Source organism: Balaenoptera physalus, assembly GCF_965194825.1.
Source record: "Balaenoptera physalus genome assembly, chromosome: 21".
Taxonomy (NCBI): Eukaryota; Metazoa; Chordata; class Mammalia; order Artiodactyla; family Balaenopteridae; genus Balaenoptera; species Balaenoptera physalus.
The window spans coordinates 24,292,657-24,313,276 of record NC_138902.1 but is presented as its reverse complement, the minus strand read 5'-3'; the positions used below and the strand labels follow the sequence as shown (position 1 = coordinate 24,313,276).

Sequence of the window (20,620 nt, the reverse complement as noted above, 5' to 3'; positions counted from 1 at the left end):
CTGGATACCAATAAAACTCTATCACAGAATTGTTCTCAGGGAATGTTAAACCTCTTCACTGAGCGCTCAGAGGCCCACCAGCCAACCCCATCCCTCTCTGTGTTTCTGAGTGCGTCACACAATACCTGGCTCACAGGATACAGTCAACAGATAACTGTTAACAGAAAACAAACTAACAAACAAAAAACACAGAGCAACTGTAGGATATGCCATTCTATAGGGATGTACTTTTGTCACTAGAAGCAGTATCTTTTTTTCCTCTCCCATAAAAAGGTGTTTCAAGGATTCATAACAAGATTCACAGGATGTTACTAAAACTACTGAGTACTTTGTATATGGCATACACTGTGTTAAACGGCTTTTTGTATATAATCTCATGTAATCCTCACAGTAACCACAGGAAGCTGTCATCACTGTTAACCCTTTTATAAATGAGAAAACTGAGGCGCAGAGAAGTTGAGTATTGCCTCCAACCAGAGTCCAGGGCTTTGAAATCAGATATTCTGTTTCTGCAGACCAGCTCTTACATCAAATTGCCTCCCAATAGAATCAAGGCTTTCAATGCAGATAAAGATGGTTTCACAGATTTTAAGAGAAGTTCAATATGATATCAAGAGAAAATATATGTACTGAAGAATACAGAGAAAAAAGGAGGTGGGAAGTCCTAGCTTATGTGTAACTAGACTCATAGAAGTAGAAAAGAGAAATAAGGGGACAGAAGCAACTTATAAAAAGATAAAGACCAAGAATTTTCCAAAATTGATTTAAAATACCAAGCCAAAAATTCAAGTAACACAAGCAATATAAGTGTCATACTAAAACTGCTGAATACCAAAAACAGAGACAAATTTTGACGCAGTCAGAAGAAAAAAGCAAATCACCTTCACAGGATTAACAGTAAGATACAAAGCTGACTTCTTAAAGGAGATTATGGATAAAAGGGTAATATCTTCAGAGTGCTTTCTATACGTTATTTCTATACCCAATGAAAATCTCTTTCAAAAATGAAAGCAAAATAAACACATTTTCAGAAAAATAAAACTATTCCACCAGCAGACCACATGAAAGGAAATACTGAAAGTTTTTTTTGTGACTTTTGACCACATAAGTAATACTACTAATAATAATTATAACAACAGCAGCAATAAGAAATTCAACAAAGAAAACTCAGTCTAACAGAAGGCAAGAACAGTGCAGAGATCAAGAGGAAAGCATGATTTAATTATCATATGATGGCATGAATAAGCCCATACATATTAGTTATTATAATAATTGTATGTTACATTAATCCTGAGATACAGAGAGAAAGAGAGATTTTCAAAATAGAGGAGCAGGTAGAGGTACGGATAAAGGAACAAAGGCTTTCCAAATGAGGTTTAGCTCTGAAAGGCAGTGAGGTCCCTCTACACTGAGGGACCTAAAATAAAGCATTATTTGTCAGGGTTACCAAATAGCCATCGTTGAGAAAACGTTCTTTACAGAATAATTCTGGCTTAGAAATGTGGAATTGATGGGAGAATTATAAAACCTTGATTTAAAAAAAAATTTTTTTTATTGAAGTAGAGTTGATTTACAATGTTTTGCCACTCTCTGCTGTACAGCAAAGTGACTCAGTTATACACAGAGACACTCTTTTTTTATATTTCCCACTATGGTTTATCCCAGGAGATTGGATACAGTTCTCTGTGCTATACAGTAGGACCTTGCTGTTTATCCATTCTAAATGTAATAGTTTGCATCTACCAACCCCAAACTCCCAGTCCATCCCTCTCCCTCTCCCCATCCCTTGGCAACCACAAGTCTGATCTCTATGAGTCTGTTTCAGTTTTGTAGATAGGTTCATTTGTGCCATATTTTAGATTCCACATATAAGGGATATCATATGGTATTTGTCTTTCTTTTTGACTTACTTCACTTAGTATGATAACCTCTAGTTGCTTCCATGTTGCTGCAAATGGCGGTCTTTCTTTCTTTTTTATGGCTGAGTAGTATTCCATTGTATATATGTACCACATCTTATTTATCCATTCACCTGTCGATGGACATTTAGGTTGTTTCCATGTTCTGGCTATTGTGAACAGTGCTGCTATGAATGTAGGGGTGCATGTATCTTTTTGAATTACAGTTTTTTGTCCAGGTGTATTCCCAGGAGTGGGACTGCTGGGTCATATGGTAATTCTATTTTCAGTTTTCTGAGGAACCTCCATACTCTTTTCCATAGTAGCTGTACCAACTTACATTCCCACCAACAGTGTAGGAGGGTTCCCTTTTCTCCACACCCTCTACAGCATCTGATAAAACCTTGATTTTTAACATGAAATAATGCTGCGCTGATAAACTGGCCCTCTAAAAAGAAAAACTCTTGATATGTAGGATTTGCTGATTTTTGTGGTGTAAATAATTCTATCATGGTTAATTTCAAGCTACCAAATCGGAGTCTTTGAACATGGAGTTGCAAATAAATGTACATAATTGGCTTTTATGAGCCGATGGAGGCAGACTCCAGCACACCACTAGAAATAATTGATTTAGGCAAATTTTTATCAATGGATGAAACCATCAGAAGACAGGTTAATGAGGAATTTTATGATGAAAGGACAAGGATTTTACCACATAAAGCCACTGACCAATCTCAGCATTACTAAGAATGCTACCATCAGATATTAAGGACCTTCTGATATACATGTGAGTTACACAGCAGCTCCTTCTTATTGCCTGTTCTTGAAAAAAAAAATTGAACTGGATCTAATAAAACTTGTGGAACTAATTTGAAGATTAAAGGACAAAGAAAAAAGGAAATACAATAAATGGCACCATTAGGAGGCAAATAGATTCAGACTGTGGGATGTTCTACAGGTCAGTTGGCCTGGTTTCTTCACCAAATAGAAAACATAATTTAGAAAAACAAAGTTGGGAGCACAAATTCCTTAGAACAGAAGAGGATAAAAAATTCTCTAATAAAGGGTAGATCTTGTCTGGATTTTGATTCACACAACAAATGATAAAATGACATTTTTCTTTTTCTTTTTTAATTAATTTTATTGGAGCAAATTGACTGAAAATGTTATATACGTTTCAGGTGTACAGCACAGCAATTCAATTATACATATACATATATTCATTCTTTTTCAGACTCTATTCCCATTTAGGTTATTACAGAATATTGAGTAGATTCCCCTGTGCTATACAGTTGGTCCTTGTTGGTTATCCATTTTATATATAGTAGTGTGTGTATGTTAATCCCAAGCTCCTAAATTATCCCTCCCCTCCACACTTCCCCTTTGGTAACTGTAAGTTTGTTTTCAAAATCTGTGAGTCTGTTTTGTAAATAAGTTCATTTATATCATTTTTAAAATTAGATTCCATGTATGAGTGATATCATATGATATTTGTCTTTCTCTGACTTCACGTGGTATGATAATCTCTAGGTCCATCCATGTTGCTGCAAATGGCATCATTTTGTTCTTTTTTATGGCTAAGTAATATTCCATTGTATATATGTATACATCCTTTTTATCCATTCCTCTGTCGATGGACATTTAGGTGCTAAATAATATCACTTATTGTAGATACTGATTTTCTTTGTGCTAATAGCATTTTAGTTATACATGCAAATGTTCATATCTTTAGAGATGGCATAATACCTGGAATTTTCCTTAAAACAATTCAGAAAAGGAAAAACATCCTTATAATTTTGGCATATGTGTGGTGGGCATACAGAGGTTACTTATGTTTTTCTTTCTTCTTTTGTGCATGTCTGGAATGTTTTAAAGTAAAACTTTATTACAATTTAATAACATAAGCCTCAAATATAAATACTTGGGAATAAATCTGAGGAGTTTGTAAGACATATAAAGACAATGATAGCATTTTTTTAAAAACACTTAAGAGAAAACTTAAATAGCTAGCAAGAAATACTGTTTTCCCTAATGAGAATAATCAGTGGTAGGTGATTCCAGGAAACAGGGGCAAGGGTTCAGGGAGAATAAGACAGAGAAAATAAAACCAAGTGTATGTGTGTGTTATTGAGGTTGCCATTTTGGAAAATACCAAATGAATGATGAACAGCACCCTGACAGCTCTTTGCAAAGAGATCCTCCTTATTAACTTCTTCAGCCTTTTAATAAATTGTGTTATATACCCTGGAGATGGGTACTGAGCATAAGGGTCTCGTAACTGATTTCTCATTCTCTACATATGTCTTGAATAGGTGATCTGGCAGCTATTTTAATCATCTCACCATTCTGCCTTCTGCCCAAACTCCATGAAAACAAGAAAAATCACTTCATCTTATTCTATTGTATTTCTAGTAATTCAAAATGAAATACTAATAGCAAATTAGTTAACTCCCTGTCTACCAAGTGTTTTTTATGGAGGAGTTCAAGTTCAACTAATTTTGTCTACAGAGTTTTATCTTAATGGCCCAATGATTTGTCCCAACATTACTAGTTAAAAATTAAGGAAACTGGAAAATGCCGAGTATGACAGTCTCAAGTGATCCAGTATCATTATAAAATACAATAGAACATCTGACTAGCTCTGTAATATCTTAGTCAACTGTGCCATCCTGAAAGAATTTGACATCTATAGTTTTACATGATAAATTGAAGTTACTTCAGAATAACTATTTGCAACAATATGTAGAATATGCAAAGTATGAAGAAAGCCAATTATTTTTTTCTGTTTATTCCACTATTGAGTTAAACTTCAGTTAAGCAACGTCTTTTTTTTTAAAAATATTTTATTTATTTATTTATTTATTTTTATTTATGGCTGTGCTGGGTCTTCGTTTCTGTGCGAGGGCTTTCTCCAGTTGCAGCAAGTGGGGGCCACTCTTCATCACGGTGCGCGGGCCTCTCACTATCGCGGCCTCTCTCCTTGCGGAGCACAGGCTCCAGTCGCGCAGGCTCAGTAGTTGTGGCTCACGGGCCTAGTTGCTCCACGGCATGTGGGATCTTCCCAGACCAGGGCTCGAACCCGTGTCCCCTGCATTGGCAGGCAGATTCTCAACCACTGCGCCACCAGGGAAGCCCAAGCAACGTCTTTAACTGAACTTCCCAACAATGCTGGGTAACTGTGGTGTTATTTTATCTTTGTTTTAATGTAGTAATAATGTTTATATAATTTTATTCCAGCTTGGAAGTTGTTTCCATACACTTCTATCCTAAGTCGAGTGATAGAAAGAAAATCTAGAATAAATCTACCTTTGATTAGGCCTGCTTTATAACTATGTCAGTATAAGCTAGACTTTATCAGGCTGCCTGAGAAAAGAGCATTATAATGCCTATACTTTTTATCTACTCTCCTACAGGCCAATTTAGATTGTATTTTTATACAATTGAGGTATTACTGACCTCTCAATTGCTCCCTAACATGAAAAACATAATCTCTTCAAACTGTTTTGAAGTGCTTTTTGTCAAAGGCCAAACTGCTGAGGAGGCTTGAGTGCAGATTTTAATTAACATATTCTATTGAAGTCTTTCAGAGCAGTCAACTTTCCTGTGGTTATTTGACACAGGTCCCTTGCTGTTTCAAATATCTTTCTCATCTCAGAACTCAATAGTTTGTGGACAGGTCCTGGAATTCAAATGCAGCGATACATAATGCCAATTTTAAATCATTTTTCATTTTACAATAATGGATTTCCCTGCTAAATTTTCTCTTTAAAAGAAGACATTAAATAAGGACATACTATGAATATAGGTAAAATAAGATGTTTGAAATAGTTTCTCTTTACAGGAATATTTACTACTGTTAGTTACTGAAGTTTCAATCAAATATGTTGCTGTAAGTTTTAATTTGAACAATGATGTTATCTCAGGAGGTAAACGAGAAGGAAAATTAAGTTTACTCATAAGAGGAACTCTAATGAGGAAACACTGAGGGAATTTAAAGGGAAATGTGGTATAACCATAAACTAAGTTTTGCTATCATTAGGTGGTTACATTGTAACTCATACTCTCCAGTGGAATAAGACCTGTAATTAGGGGCTTTTGCAGTGCTGGATAAATAAGAGAAGAGCACTTTATAAGACAGTAGCTGAAAAGTCACACTGGAGAACTCATTGCTGCTTTCGCCTCCTAAACTTATGTAAAATCTTTTCCTAGGTGTCTGAAGATTGGGCTGGATGGGGAATAAAGTAAATACAACTGTGCTCTTGACTGCAGAGCGCACATGAATGTGTGAAAGAACAGCAGCTCCTATTTAATGATCATTTATTGAGAGCCAAACACTGTCCTGAATGTTTTGCATGCATCATCGCATTTAATCCTCACAACACGTTCATGCATTAGGATCTATTGATTTTCTCATGTAGTGATAAGGGCATTAAGGCACAGAGGAACCCGGAATGGTAACTTCCATTCTAGTGCAGGATTTAAGTTAAACAGTTTCATGAAGACCAAAATATTTAGTATTACAACAGCCCGGTATTACTGTAAAATCTGTTCTTCCATAACCTCAAACCAGCATTTCATTCAAAAAGTGTATTTATTTTTCCTTGGATATGCTTCAAGAACGTAGGAGATTGGGAGTTGGCGGGTAAATGAATACTTCCCCAAGAGCACAAATCAGAACCAGCATCTTCACTCTTCCATTCATTACATCTAGAGCTTTGACAAAGTGACTCTCTAAAACCAATTTAAATAAATGTATGGGGGGGGGAGTTTAAAGATGGTTCAAGTTACTCTGTTGACAGGGATTCTCTGGTTATACTTTCTGCATATTAGTTTGAATCTCAGCAGGAAAGAGAAGGCACACTCAATTCGAATCATTAGGAGAATTTAATGAAGGGTATGGGAAGCTGTGGCCACTGCCAGGCTTCTGTGCAAAGGGAAGAGTGTTTCTGAGGGTGAACGGACAGCTCAACAGAACCCCCAGTTTCAGAGAGAGGCAGTCACTACCAGAACTGAGGAAGGATGTGGTGAAGAAATATCCTTACCACTCTTTCCTCCATTCAATAATCGACTGCTGCTGCCGCCGCCCTCCACTGGCTGAATCCAACCGGCAGCCAGAGGGCAGGAAACCCCAGATAAAATGCAGTCCCCAGGGGTCCACTCCTTAGAGCACAAACAAAAGAATAGCAGAAAATAGGTGTTTGGGCAGGCAGGAAGTAGCAAATGGAGTTTAGCCAACACTCTTCACATATTTTGCAACTCAGCATCCATTCCTGACCAACAGAGAGCAAAGCACAAAACCCCACCTGTCACCAAATCATCACAGGGCGATGTCAACTTAATCACACCTTCCATGGATCCCAAATTATAACATTAACCACACAAGGTTTAAAAAATGGAGGAAAAGGAGTTATTTGGCATAAGATATAACTACTGCAGTCCCTACCTCTGTAGCCAATCACAAGCTCAAAGTCAGGAGCCATAGTTCCCTTCCCCCTCTATCTAATTTCTTATTCCCTTTGCCTTACCTGGTGCCTTAGTGGGATGGGGTTCTTCCTTGGCTGGGCAACACAAAAATTTACTTCCATAGAATCTATGTTCATGTCAGTCCTGACCTTATTCAGTTGTCCTAGTTTCCCGCTGACATTATTACTGAACATGGGAATACAAAGAAATTCCTTATGAAGCCTCCAGGTCCAAGCATAGTTCTCTTTCTCTGCTTTGTCTAATAATAACCCAATTTTCCCTTGGTAATTTGGATAAATCACCACAGCTTACAAATTAATCCCCTCATCTGCTTGTCAGTTCAGTAGAAAATGAGTTCAGAATGGCCAGCTGGCAGTCTCATCTTCCAGTTTAATGGAACCATGATCCTTGGCATGGGTGTCTCTCTCCTGGGTACTAGGACTGCCAGCCCAACTGAGCCCAAGTTTCTGTGGATAGGAAGAAAAATACTGTGAATGGATTAGTAGGCATTATAGTGAGAAGGGACACCTCTCTCCACCCACTGCTGTAAGAACTACTAGGGAAACAGCACAATATAGTCTTCCAGTCTTCCATTTTAAGGCTTATGCCACAGCCTATAGGACAGGACCTCAAATTTCCTGGGTTTTCCCCCCCTCCCAGGTGGCATTACAATTGAGTCATCAGTTGGCCATTTCCGCCATTTTATCAGGTCAGCCGATTTTAATTGAATTCTTTCAGTGGATTCTGTGGCATGATCTCTGGCACCCTTCATTAGCGGTAAAATGAATTTCTTAAATTAGAAACGACATTGTTGGTAAAGTGGCCAGGAAAAGGCATTCTGTGAGCATATGAACGATGGTGCTGGCAAAAGTACTGTGCAAGGAATGGTCAGTTATCCAGAATAACTCTGTCTCTGTGAGAACAAACCACTCTCTCGTTTCATGGCAGAAGACACTTTGTGTAATCAGTCTTCAATCACATGGCTGGTTAGTCCACTGGAAAATGGTACCAAATTGGCTCAGCATTAGCCTGTTCTTGGTCATTTGGGCACAAAGCAGATCAGTTTTGATGAGGAAAAGTCCATGATATTGGTCCCACTGAGCAGGAGCCAGGCATCTGAAAACAAGTGTATTTACTTTCACAAGTACACAAAGAAAAAGGCTACCAACAGTTCTTGTCTGTTTGATTATTAAGATCCTTCTTTGTAGTAAATGCTCTTTAGGGAATTTAAATAGGACACAAACATCTTTGCACTTCGTTCCTGTTTTGACAGAAATATCCACATAATTCCCACCACTCCAGACTTGCCTGTCAGCCATCTTCCAGTTTCATCCTTTCTAAGTTCTTGATCAGCCAGCCAATCCAATAGGCATTGTTCAGGAATTAGTGTAGAACTGAACGTTTTCAACTAGAGTGAACAGTCGAATGTACTGCTCAAATCACTGCCAACTGGAAGGATTTCCCTTCTGTCTGGCAGGACGACCCCTGTGCGGAGCTACAGCACGGCAGGACACCTCCAGCTGGTGACTGCTGCACACCGTGTAAACCAGGCCTCTGTGAGTTCTCCATCTGTTAATTGGTTGACTGTGTCCTCTTCTGTTATTCAAAAGCTCATCATGATTCCGCAGGTACACGGTTGGAGGAGTGACAGAGAAGCAGTGGAAAGGAATACACATGCTTTTTTTTTTGCAAATCATTGAGTCTCCCAAACCTGCTCAGGCCTGATCTTGTACACAGCATTTCCAGCAATAATGGAATGCCAGGCACACCAGTCGCTTTATGATTTGATGACCAAAAAATCACTGGATTACTTGCCAAGCTGCCATTGCCGGGTGACTTGGTGTACCATGATCAGGGACCCAGTAGCAAGCCAAGAGCTTCTTTTCAAGTAGAGAACAGTTGGAGGTAGAAGAGACTATCATAGCTTTGCTTCAAACTCTTGTAAGTCTGCATTGCGATTCCCCTCTGGGGACTACCATACTGCCCCCGTCTGCCATAGACACTTGAAGTACCACTGGACGCTCCACCATAAGGCCCAGACATCCAGGCAGCTTACATCGGAGCATGAACCTTGAGTTAAGTCCTCTCTTCTCCGGATCGCAAACAAAACAGCTGGTTATTGCCCCTACTCTGTTTCTAAAAGTTAAACACCACTATTCCAGGATCCAATTATTTCTTTTGAAATCGTGGGCCTAATTCCATGGTATCACCTTCTAGAGCTTTTCTAGGATGTTAGCGCTCTCTTCACCACTGTGTTTCTTCATTCCTCGGTAAAAAGAATGTCCTCAAAGATGGCCCACTTGAGTGCTACAACAGCATACGGCTTAATAGGCTGCCTATAGTAGATGCACTTAAACATTCCCGTATCTCAGAGATTTTGAACTCTTTCCTCCAAATATGCCACAGAAGTCCCAGCATCTCAACCTCATGACTAGAAGAGAACTATGAGTTCAGGCTTCAATTAATCAGCCTTTCTGAGTGTAATATTGCTCCAAGTACTTGAACCAATATAGTTACAAGAAATTCTGATTGAGCGCATCTGAATGGATAAACTCAACCAGACCAGGCTTTATATTTAGCTCTGTGTGGTCTGTATCCCTTAGAATCCATTTAAACACGTTTTTCAGCCACTTGCTGATCATTTTTGGCAAGATCTTTCAACCTCACTGACTGTGTCCTTTCCTAAAAAGAGACATTATGATTTTTTTCTCTGATCCACAGAGAACTAGAAAAACTGGGTTAAGAAATAAGTGGTAGAACCACCGGATTCCTTGTGATGATCACTTTGACTCATGTGATCTCAGGAGATTCAGCAGAGAAACTGATAACCAGTTAATCTAGTAGATGACTTTAACTGGTCACCTGTTATCTCACTCTGAAAAGATATCCTCCATTGATGCAACTGACTATAACACTTCATTCTTTCTGCTCCCTGGAAATCATAGGACATAGCCTCATGCCCTAATCAATGTTTAACATTATGCTGTCAACTGAACATAATTTTTGCCATTGCTGTGTACAACCCACAGTAATAATGAATTCATGTTTTTCTTTAAATGTGCTTTTACTTTTTACAGATACACATGTTCCAGCCTTATCCTAAGCACCCATAAATCTGAATCATGGCTTTGTTTGCTAGCCATGTTTTTTCTAATAAATAAAAATGAAAATAAATACCTATTTTTAAATTTTATTTCTTTATTTTGGAGTATAGCTGATTTACAATGTTGTGTTAGTTTCAGGTGTACAGCAAAGTGATTCAGTTATACATATACATATATTCATTCTTTTTCAGATTCTTTTCCCATATAGGTTATTACAGAATATTGAGTAGAGTTCCCTGTGCTATACAGTAGTTCCTTGTTGGTTACCTATTTTATATATAGTAGCGTGTGTCTGTTAATCCCAAGCTCCTGATTTATCCTTCCCCTCCACGTTTCCCCTTTGGTAACCAAAAATTTGTTTTCAATATCTATGAGTCTGTTTCTACTTTGTAAATAAGTTCATCTATATCATTTTTTAAAATCAGATTCTACATATGAGTGATATCATGTGATACGTGTCTTTCCCTAACTTACTTCACTTAGTATGATAATCTCTGGGTCCATCCATGTTGCTGCAAATGGCATCATTTTGTTCTCTTTTATGGCTGAGTAATATTCCACTGTATATATGTACCACATCTTCTTTATCCATTCATCTGTTGATGGACATTTAGGTTGCTTCCATGTCTTGACTATTGTAAACAATGCTGCAGTGAACATTGGGGTGCATGTATCTTTTCGAATGGATATATGCCCAGGAGTGGGATTGCTGGATCATATGGTAGTTCTATTTTCAGTTTCTTAAGGAGCCTCCATACTGTTCTCCATAATGGTTGTACCAATTTACATTCCTACCAGTGTAGGAGGGTTCCCTTTTCTCCACAATACCTATTTTTTTTAAATTAACCCATTCTCCTCTGAAAATTCTGTTATGCATACAGCAGTGAGAGTAAACTACACTTAGATGAATCATATGGAAAAATTTCACATGTGATAAAGAGGCAAAAGAAACCACACACAAATGAGCATTACAATGGACTGAATGTTTATGTCCCCCCAGTATTTGTATTTTGAAAACCTAGTGTCCATGTGATGGTATTAGGAGATGGGGCATTTGAGAGGTGACTAGGTCTTAAAGGTTGAGACCTCATGAAAGGAATTAGTGCCGTTATAAAAGAGACCTGACAGAGCTCCCTTGCCCTGTAGGCCACAAAGCAGGCCCTCCTCACCAGACACCATATCTTCCAGCAGTGAGATCTTGAACTTCCCAGCCTTCAGAACTGTGAGTAATAAATGTTTGCTGTTTATAAATCACCCCGTTTATGGTATTTTGTAATAGCGGCCCAAATAGACTAAAACAAGTATGTACTGCAAGATTCCACCTTACACATTAGCATTTATACGTAGAGAAAAAAATATACAAAATTGATCTAGGTTTTTAGAAGTTGGGTCAGTGGTTATCTTTGGTTGGGTGGGATTTGTATCGGTAATGAAATAAGGGTTAATCTTTCTTAATTTGGGTGATGGTTCCACAAGTGTCCAGTTTATGAAAAATCGTCAAATTGTTCACTTAATAATGTGTTCCTCTATGTATTCCCACTACCCTTTATTTCCATGGTTGTTGATTTTTTTCTCCTGATTTTTCTATATTTCAAATGTAGGATGCTCTATCTTACTGCCTTGGGCATTGTCCCTTTATATTATCCAGTAATATGCAAGGTACCCATGACCTTAAATTTTATAGCATGTTACAAAGGCAATAAAGCAGAGGTGTCTTGTGCTTTCAACATAGGGTTTTTAAGGTTATACAAAGATTTTAGAAAAAAAAGTTTTTCTTTGGACCTTTTAACTTTCGTATCTCTCTAAAATTCTCTCATAAGATCTTAGCTAAAACATAACACTGGACTCAGTACTTTCTTCCTGCTCCTGGTCCAGGCTGCTTGGACCATATATAATAAGTGTCTTGACATTCTCCTCACTTTCTCTCCAAAATCTCTCAAAACCTTCCTTCCCTTACCTCATTGGTTTCCATACTCATCTAAACACTAAGGTAAAAAGAGTTATATTCTGAAATAAAAGCTTCCACTACTTCCCCTACACATGGGATTTGGATGAATTTAATGATTACTTCAGGTGTATACCACATCTAAAAGTGCCAGTAATTTGTTCAATAGATTATTAGCTGAGTATTTGACCACAGTTTTGCTGACCCTTAGCTCTTTTGTCAAAAGCACAGTAAACTCCCTGCAAGTATGTGATAATTACTCGCGGTCACTTGAGTAATTAATTTTTAAAAATTCTTCAAAGAGTTGCAATGGTAGCAATTTTATACTCATTGCTGTTTATTTTTAAGTACCATTTAAGTAAATTGTGCAAATCGAACTGGTCATGTAGGAGTCTGTTGTGTATTAACATAGTTAAGGAATTCAGAAAGTAATCAGTTAATTTAAAAAAAATTTAATGATGGCAAAGGTACAATGATTATTAGAATAAAATCTAATAAAATCTAGATGCTAGTTTGTATCCTATGTGTCCCAGTGACTTTCACATTCTGTTTTATTGTAAAGGAAAGAATATGGTTTGAAAATGGAGTCCACATCTACCTTAGAAAGCTTAGGAAATCTTAGTACACACTCGAGTATCCTGAGTTGGATCACTTCATGATTAACATGATGATTATGCAAAAAAGAACTTTGAAAATTGAATGAAAAAAGAGTTGATTCAGTAACTTGAGTATTGATGAGTCTGGAACACTAATGGTTATAAAGTTAATGTTAAATAGAGTATAGGTGGTATTTTTACTAGAGATCGAGATACTTATGTAGTTAAAGTCAATTGAAAGGTGATTTTTTTGGCAATTCGTCACGAGTCTAGTGTTGATCCTCAAACGACAGGTGTAATTGGCTGGTTGGTTTTTGTTTTTTAGCACAGGTATGGCTTTGTTTATTTAAGCCATTTGAGAGAGTAGATCTATTAAAGTTAATAGATCTATTCATTTTGTGGTATTTCTAACATTTCATTGTTTGTTATATTTCAAAGGGCACTTTTGGACACTAGTATGTGAACCTCTTGAGGACATAATGTTTACTAAGGTCTGATGAGGTTCTGAGGTAGTGTGCAGACAAGTCTTTTGACTTTTTCTAGAACAATTTGCTTGTTCAGCTTTTTTTTTTTTTGGCTGTGTTGGGTCTTTGTTGCGCGCGGGTTTTCTCTTGTTGCCGCGAGGGGGGGCTACTCTTCGTTGTGGTGCATGGGCTTCTCATTGCAGTGACTTCTCTTGTGGAGCACAGGCTCCGTAGTTGTGGCGCACGGGCTTAGTTGCTCCGCGGCATCTGGGATCTTCTGGGACCAGGGCTTGAACCCACGTCCCCTGCATTGGCAGGCGGATTCTTAACCACTGTGCCACCAGGGAAGCCCCTTGTTTAACTTTTATTAAGAGGTTTTTTAAGTTTTTTGCACGACAAGGCTCCAAGTGTTTAGGTTTTTACAAAGTGACATATATCAAAAACTTAAATTGAAAAAGGCTCAACCTATCTCTTTCTTTTAAATGAAGGAGCTGACAGTTTTGTGATTTATAAGTATTTAAGCTGTCACTAGCCACCCAGTGTCTTGCTAATGATTTTTCCCCTTTAGATGACAAAGCCAACTGATTAACTGTCCTAATTGCTACTGTGTGCACATCCTTCCTTAGCAGGAATCTTGGTAATTTGGAAGATATTTTTTAACTGGAAATTTGCTTGAAGCTTTAAAATGCACACAGAAAATTTGTTTATAAATATAATACTTAAATATACTATGTACCTGAGTTAAAAGGACAAGTAAACTCAGACGTGTTTGATGATTTATTTGAATGGTAAAGGTGTTAAACTTTAGGGAAAATGTCTATAGTATAACATTAAAAACATGTTTGAAGAAAGACTATAGATATAACTAAAAGGTTTATTACTCTAAAGAAAAATTAACTTAGATTCATTTAAAAATTAGTCTCTTTACAGGATTTAAATTCAATGTACTATATTCCTAACATATGTCAATTTATATAACACTGCAAAAATCACACTGATTACTTAAAGGGGGTATACATAACAAAACAAAAAAATTTTTATGATTTATCACCTTTTTTATTAATTTTTATTGGAGTACAGTTGCTTTACAATGTTGTGTTAGTTTCTGCTGTACAGCAAAGTGTTACTTTTTAATAAAATACTAGATTATTCTATATCACTATCATTTCTTGTAAATGAAGATTCCATTAAGTAATTGATTCAGTATAACTTTAGTAAATATAGTAACTTACATCATTAATTCATTTTAAAACAGCTGTGATTCTACAGATAACATAACAGATAAATTTGGTTCTAGTCAGTGATGTTTTCTAATCATAAATGTGTTTTTTTCAGTATTCTTAAGACCTCTGCTGTTTGGAAACAGAGAGGCTCTAGGAGGTGAAGAACAAAAGCAGAAAGCCCAATTCAATGACGACTGGAACAAATCATGAGCACACATGTACAATGGTGGATGAGGTAAGAGAATGTGGTGATGCCTGCCCAGTAATTTAGTGATTCCTTTGATGCCTTATTAATAGCCACAGTTATGTCTGCTTATAAGATTAAGATTGCACAGTATCTATAAATAAGCATAGTTCTTGAATTAGGGTGACTACTGTTCCTGTTTGCCCAGGACTAAGAGACATTTGGTGTTAAAACCAGGAGAGTTCCAAGTAAAATACAGTCACCCTAGACCTTGTTTTCACTTCTCCATCTGCACCCCATCATCCCCCAATATTTTAATGAGGGTTTTAAAAGAATACCACGTCACTCCATCACAACTATTTCTTGATTTTCCTTTCCATTGAAAGTCTCTTAAATTACGGTGTCCACATTATCCAACCTCATGGTTAGTATTATTGCATTTCACCAAAGGGATATGAATATTTTTTGCTGGGAGTAATAACAGATCTGTGTTTGAGATTTTACCCTCCTTTAATGCCAAATACTAAAGAAAATGATATAGAGACATATATTACATTAAATATTATAAAATAAATATATTTATTTATATTTATATTTTATTTATATTAAATATAAATATATTTATATTTAAATATATTTATAATTATAAAATATATTTATAATTATAAAATAAATATAATTTTATATAATATATTATAAAATAAATATAAAATATTATTTATATTTCATTGAGCTTAAAGATTTTTTTAAAAGATGATGGATGTTAACTAGACAATGTGGTGATCATTTTACAATATATACAAATACTGAACCATTTTATTGTACATCTGAAGGTAATATTTTATATATCATACCTTAATTTTAAAAAAAGTCATATGACTTTCATCAAACTTTCAAAGAGGATGAAGAGGAATAGATGTACTTTTCCCACCACTAAGTAAAACTTCAAGACTGGTCGATATAGATATAAATATATCTAGGAATGACAAGCTGGTGAATTCTGAGTTTTCTTTTTGCCTCACATGTCTCAGAATGAAAACTGGAGAAGCTGACAACTCCTAACCACCAGAAGCCTAGTACAGCCTCCTCTCTGTATAGCCCAAGGACCAGGTAAAAGGCAGCCCTGAAAGACAGAAAACCTTCAGACAATAACCAGTATATTCTAGCCTAACCTGCAGAAAAAACCACAGCCCCATCCCCACCCTCACTAGCAAAGTTTGAGTGAAAAGACTAGATTTCCACCCGTGGCAGGCCAACCGTGAGACACTCTGACCTTCCCTCTGCAGGATGATGTCAGAAAAGGCTGAGTGGAGAACTGAGACTTTCATCCCTGACAAAAGGTAACAACTACTCTTATGCCATACGCTGTAGTGGAGACCGGGAGACAGCCTGGAGATCCGTTCCTACTCAGCAATATCAAGGCTACCTCACTGGGGTTGTGTTAGAAAAGGTCCAACGCAGTCAAGACTTTTTTAATACTACTCAGTGATAGAGAGTCCACTTCCTCCCCAGAAGTGTTAGTGGGGGCCCCAGGTGGAGACCAGTAATGAGATATTCTCCTGCTCCCAGCCAGGTATGAGCTGAAGTTTAATGGGGAGCTTGAACTCTTACCCCCATCCAGTAGTAACGAAGAACCCTTCTTCATTCTAGATGTGAAACGAGGCCAAGTGAAGAACCTGTACTTCCAACTCGTCTGACGGTAACAAGAAGATACCCACACACACTTCATCCACTGCAGCGGCTGTCAGAGGAGGCTTGATAAACACAAGATTCAAATAATACCCAGCGTTTTAGCTCAAAGGTCCAGGTTTAGTTAAAAAAAATCACTCACTCGTCATACAAAGAACGAGGTAACCCCCTAGCTGAGTGAGAATAGACAAACAATTGACTCTGACACCAAGATTACATGGATGTTATTTTCTAACAAGAGAGTTTTTAAAGCAGGTACCATAAAAATGCTTCAGTGAGTAATTACAAAATGCTTAAAACAAATTTGTTTTCCTAAGGCAATAAAAGAAGTAGGAACCGAGTGGAAATTTTAGCACACAAAAATATCCACAGATGAGTGGATAAAGTGTGATTACTATATCAATCAGAATGTTGTTCAGCCTTTAAACAAAGATATCCTGCCCTTTGTGACAACATGGATGAACCTGGAGGGCATTATGCTAAATGAAATAAGCCAGACACAGAAAGACAAATACTGCATGATCTCATTTACATGTGGAATGTGAAAACGTTGAACTCACGGAGGCAGAGGGTAGAATGGTGGTTGCCAGGGGCTGGGTGGTGGGAGGAATGGGATCATGTTGGGCAAAGTGGACAAAAATCTCACTTTGCAGTAAGTTCTGGAGACCTAGTGTACAGCATGGGGACTACAGTTATCTACTGTATTACACACTTAAACTTGCTAAGAGTATATTTTAAGTGCTCTCACCATACACAAAGAAAATGGTAACTCTGTCAGGTGATGTATTTGTTAATTAGCCTGATTGTGGTCATTATTTCACAATGTATATATACATAAATTAAAATGTGACATTATATACCTTAAATATATACAATTTTTATTTGTCAGTTATACCTCAATAAAGAAAGGGGAGGCAAGGAAGTTTCCTTCCATATTGTAAATGGCATGGCCCATTAGTATCGCTCTACTTTTTGGCAGTTATCCATACATTTATGTCCTGGAAGCTTTCTCCTGCCACTATAAATGGTCAGGGCAACCAAATTAAAGGCTTATAGAGAACAACAGTTTATATGTTTTGTAGGCTAAAATTTTCCTCAGTTACTCATTTATTAATTTATTCTAATAAATGTTGTCTCTATTGATATCCTCAGACCTCACCCAAACTCTGACATGCACATTGAAACAGCTCACTTTATGTATCTGTAAGCTGTCACTACTCCCAATTTAACTCAGAGTGTTTTTTTCATTTAAACATCTACGCAGCTGAGGGCTCAAACTGACTCATGCTATATAAGTTCTCTTGTATTTAGGTCTTCATCCTTGGAAACAAGTCTAGAGGTTTTACACTTGTCCCAAGGAACTGTTAAATAATTTTGTATTTTGGCATAGAGAACACAGTTTGTTAAACCAGGAATATAACACAGAAATGAGTACAGATTAAATTACCTGCAAATTAAAAACTAATGACTCCATTTTCTCAGACCAGGACTTTCCTGTGCTTGTTTTCTCTGCAGTCCTTCAAATTTTCTTCTGAAAAGAAACAAGAACCTCTTATGGCAGTGATCCTGACATCATAACCTTTCATACTGGCTATAATATGGTATGTCTTTAATAAGTCAGAATTATCATTAAATGAAATTCTCCACTCTGAAGGGTTCTGAAGTCAATTTGGGGGACCCCCTGAAAGTTACAACATGTATACTCACAAACCAGTTTCTTAATTGCAGTCATCCTACAGCATCGACCCTATTTACTATTCTGGCTTCCATGTGCACAGCCCACAAAGTCACTTACAGAATCTGTAGCATTGCCACTGCCCATGGTGGGAATGCCAATGTTGATGTGAATATCAAAGCTTAACTGTAAAGCTGAAGAACACTCTGTCTACAAGGGTATACAATCAATCATTTTGTCATCTTTAACTTACCACATCAGCCTCAAACTCTTTAATTCAGTCAAAACAGTGAGTTAAATTGTTTCAATTTCACTTGGTTGACTATATCTAAATTAGCTCTTAAATCTGTTTTTATATGTACAATAATAACAAACAAAAACAAGAAAATAATCAAAAGGGGGAAGTCAAAAAAGTGTTTCTTGTCAGATTTTGAATGTTTCATTCAGAGAAAAAGGGTGTTTGAGAGCTGTAACTTCTGAAAGGGGTTATTATGTAGACCACATGTAGATTTCAACTGTCTTTTCCTAAGGAAGTAGAGGAATTTACAATATATAATTTATCTAAGGCAGTGGTTGTGTTTCTGCGAAATCATAACAAAAGTCATTAATCTAACCCTATCGTCCATAGTTGACAACTGCTCCAATTGTCCAAGATTCAGATTGTGTTCTAGCAGTATGTACAGCCATCCCTAGGTATCTAAGGACCAAAATCCTAGGATGTTCAAGTCCCTTGTATAAAATGGAGTAATATTTGCATAAAATCTATGCACATCCTCCAGTATACTTTAAATCTCTAGATTACCGATAGTACCTAATAAAATGTAAATGCTACATAAATCATTGTAAATACAATGTAAACACTATGTAAACAGTTATAACAACACAAATTCAAGTTTTGCTTTTTGGAACTTTCTGGAATTTTTTCCGAATATTTTTGATCCATGGTTGGCAGAACCTGTAGATACAGAAAGCCAACTGTATGTACATCCACTAAGAAAACAATAGAGGGAAGGAGACAATAATAACTGTCCTTTCTTTCTGACTAATTAAAGAAACTTTCATACCAAACCCTGTGTATCCCCATCCTATTGTTTAGTTAACAATTTGCTCATTAGTGGCTTTGGAAACACTTGTGTTTGGACAGAAATTGTCTATTTAAAAGGTAATGAGATGTTCGTGGAAAGCGGGTGCAGAGAAGGAAAACTGAAGGAAGGAGGGGGAGATTCATGGAAGGGAGAGAGGGAGAAGCTGTGGTCAGGTGGGGAAACCTGTGAAGATGAGGAGGAGACAGAGGGAAACAGCTGGAGAGAGAGGATGGGAAAAAGGGTCTCATCCCCCTGCAACTCACCCTCCTCACTGAAGACAAATTCATCTTCTTAATCCAAGGCTCTGAGGATGTTCCGTCTCAGCTCAAAACCTTCCCTGGCTTCAACCTTTTAATCAATAAAGATCTCCCTACTCTTTAAAATAATAATAATAATAATAATAATAATGAGACATGGTAGAAAATTTGAAAAACTCCTAGACAAAATAGAGATCAACAAAATTTGGAGTAAAAAAAAAATTAATAATAATAATAATAATGAGAAAAATACATCCAATATTCTGACTGACAGGTTGTTTTTAAAGACTTTTTAGGTGAAAGTAATGGGAAAACAGTTAACTTCCAATGGGGAAAAATATTCTGTAGTCTGAGTTGCATGTTAACTCCTTTAAGGTACCATTATCTCAAACATCAGTAACTGCTATATTTCAATGGTTCCTGGCAGCTTTTTGAGTTTCATTTGTGTGTGTGTGTGTGTCTGCACTCCAAAGAGTTTCAACTTGGAATTTAACAGTGCTTTTTAATAAATATTTCAGGACACACTCTCACTTTTCAAAGACTCTTATGTCTTAGCTATCAGAAGAAACATACCTTGGGTGTGGCATACCTCCATACAGGCGGCGTACCCCAGAGATATTGTGGGTTTAGTTCCAGACTACAATAAAGCAAGAATATCACAATAAAGTCAGGTACACAATTTTTGGGGGGTTTCCCAGTATATATAAAAATTATGTTCACACTATACTGTACACTACACTGTAGTCTATTAAGTGTGCAACAGCACTATGCCTAAAAAAATGTGCATACCTTAATTTTGAAATACTTTATTGCTAAAAACTGCTAAGCATCATCTGAGCCTTCAGCAAGTCTTAATCATTTTGCTGGTGGAGGGTCTTGCCTCGATTCTGATGCTGCTGACTGATCAGGGTGGTGGCTGCTGAAGGCTGGGGTGGCCGTGACAATTTCTTATAATAAGACGGTGATGAAGTTCATCACACCGATCGACTCTGCCTTTCATGAGCAATTTCTCCGTAGCAGGCAATGCTGTTTTACAG

At 37.0% G+C, this 20,620-nt stretch overlaps 1 long non-coding RNA gene across 1 annotated transcript; it reads left to right on the top strand.

Annotated features, from left to right (window-relative positions):
• Nucleotides 1-14,507: 14,507 nt before the first annotated feature.
• Nucleotides 14,508-19,966, top strand: LOC309651752. The gene is made up of 3 exons (XR_014258363.1): nucleotides 14,508-14,928; nucleotides 15,909-16,217; nucleotides 16,528-19,966. It is a non-coding gene; the product is annotated as an uncharacterized lncRNA (long non-coding RNA).
• Nucleotides 19,967-20,620: the final 654 nt, after the last annotated feature.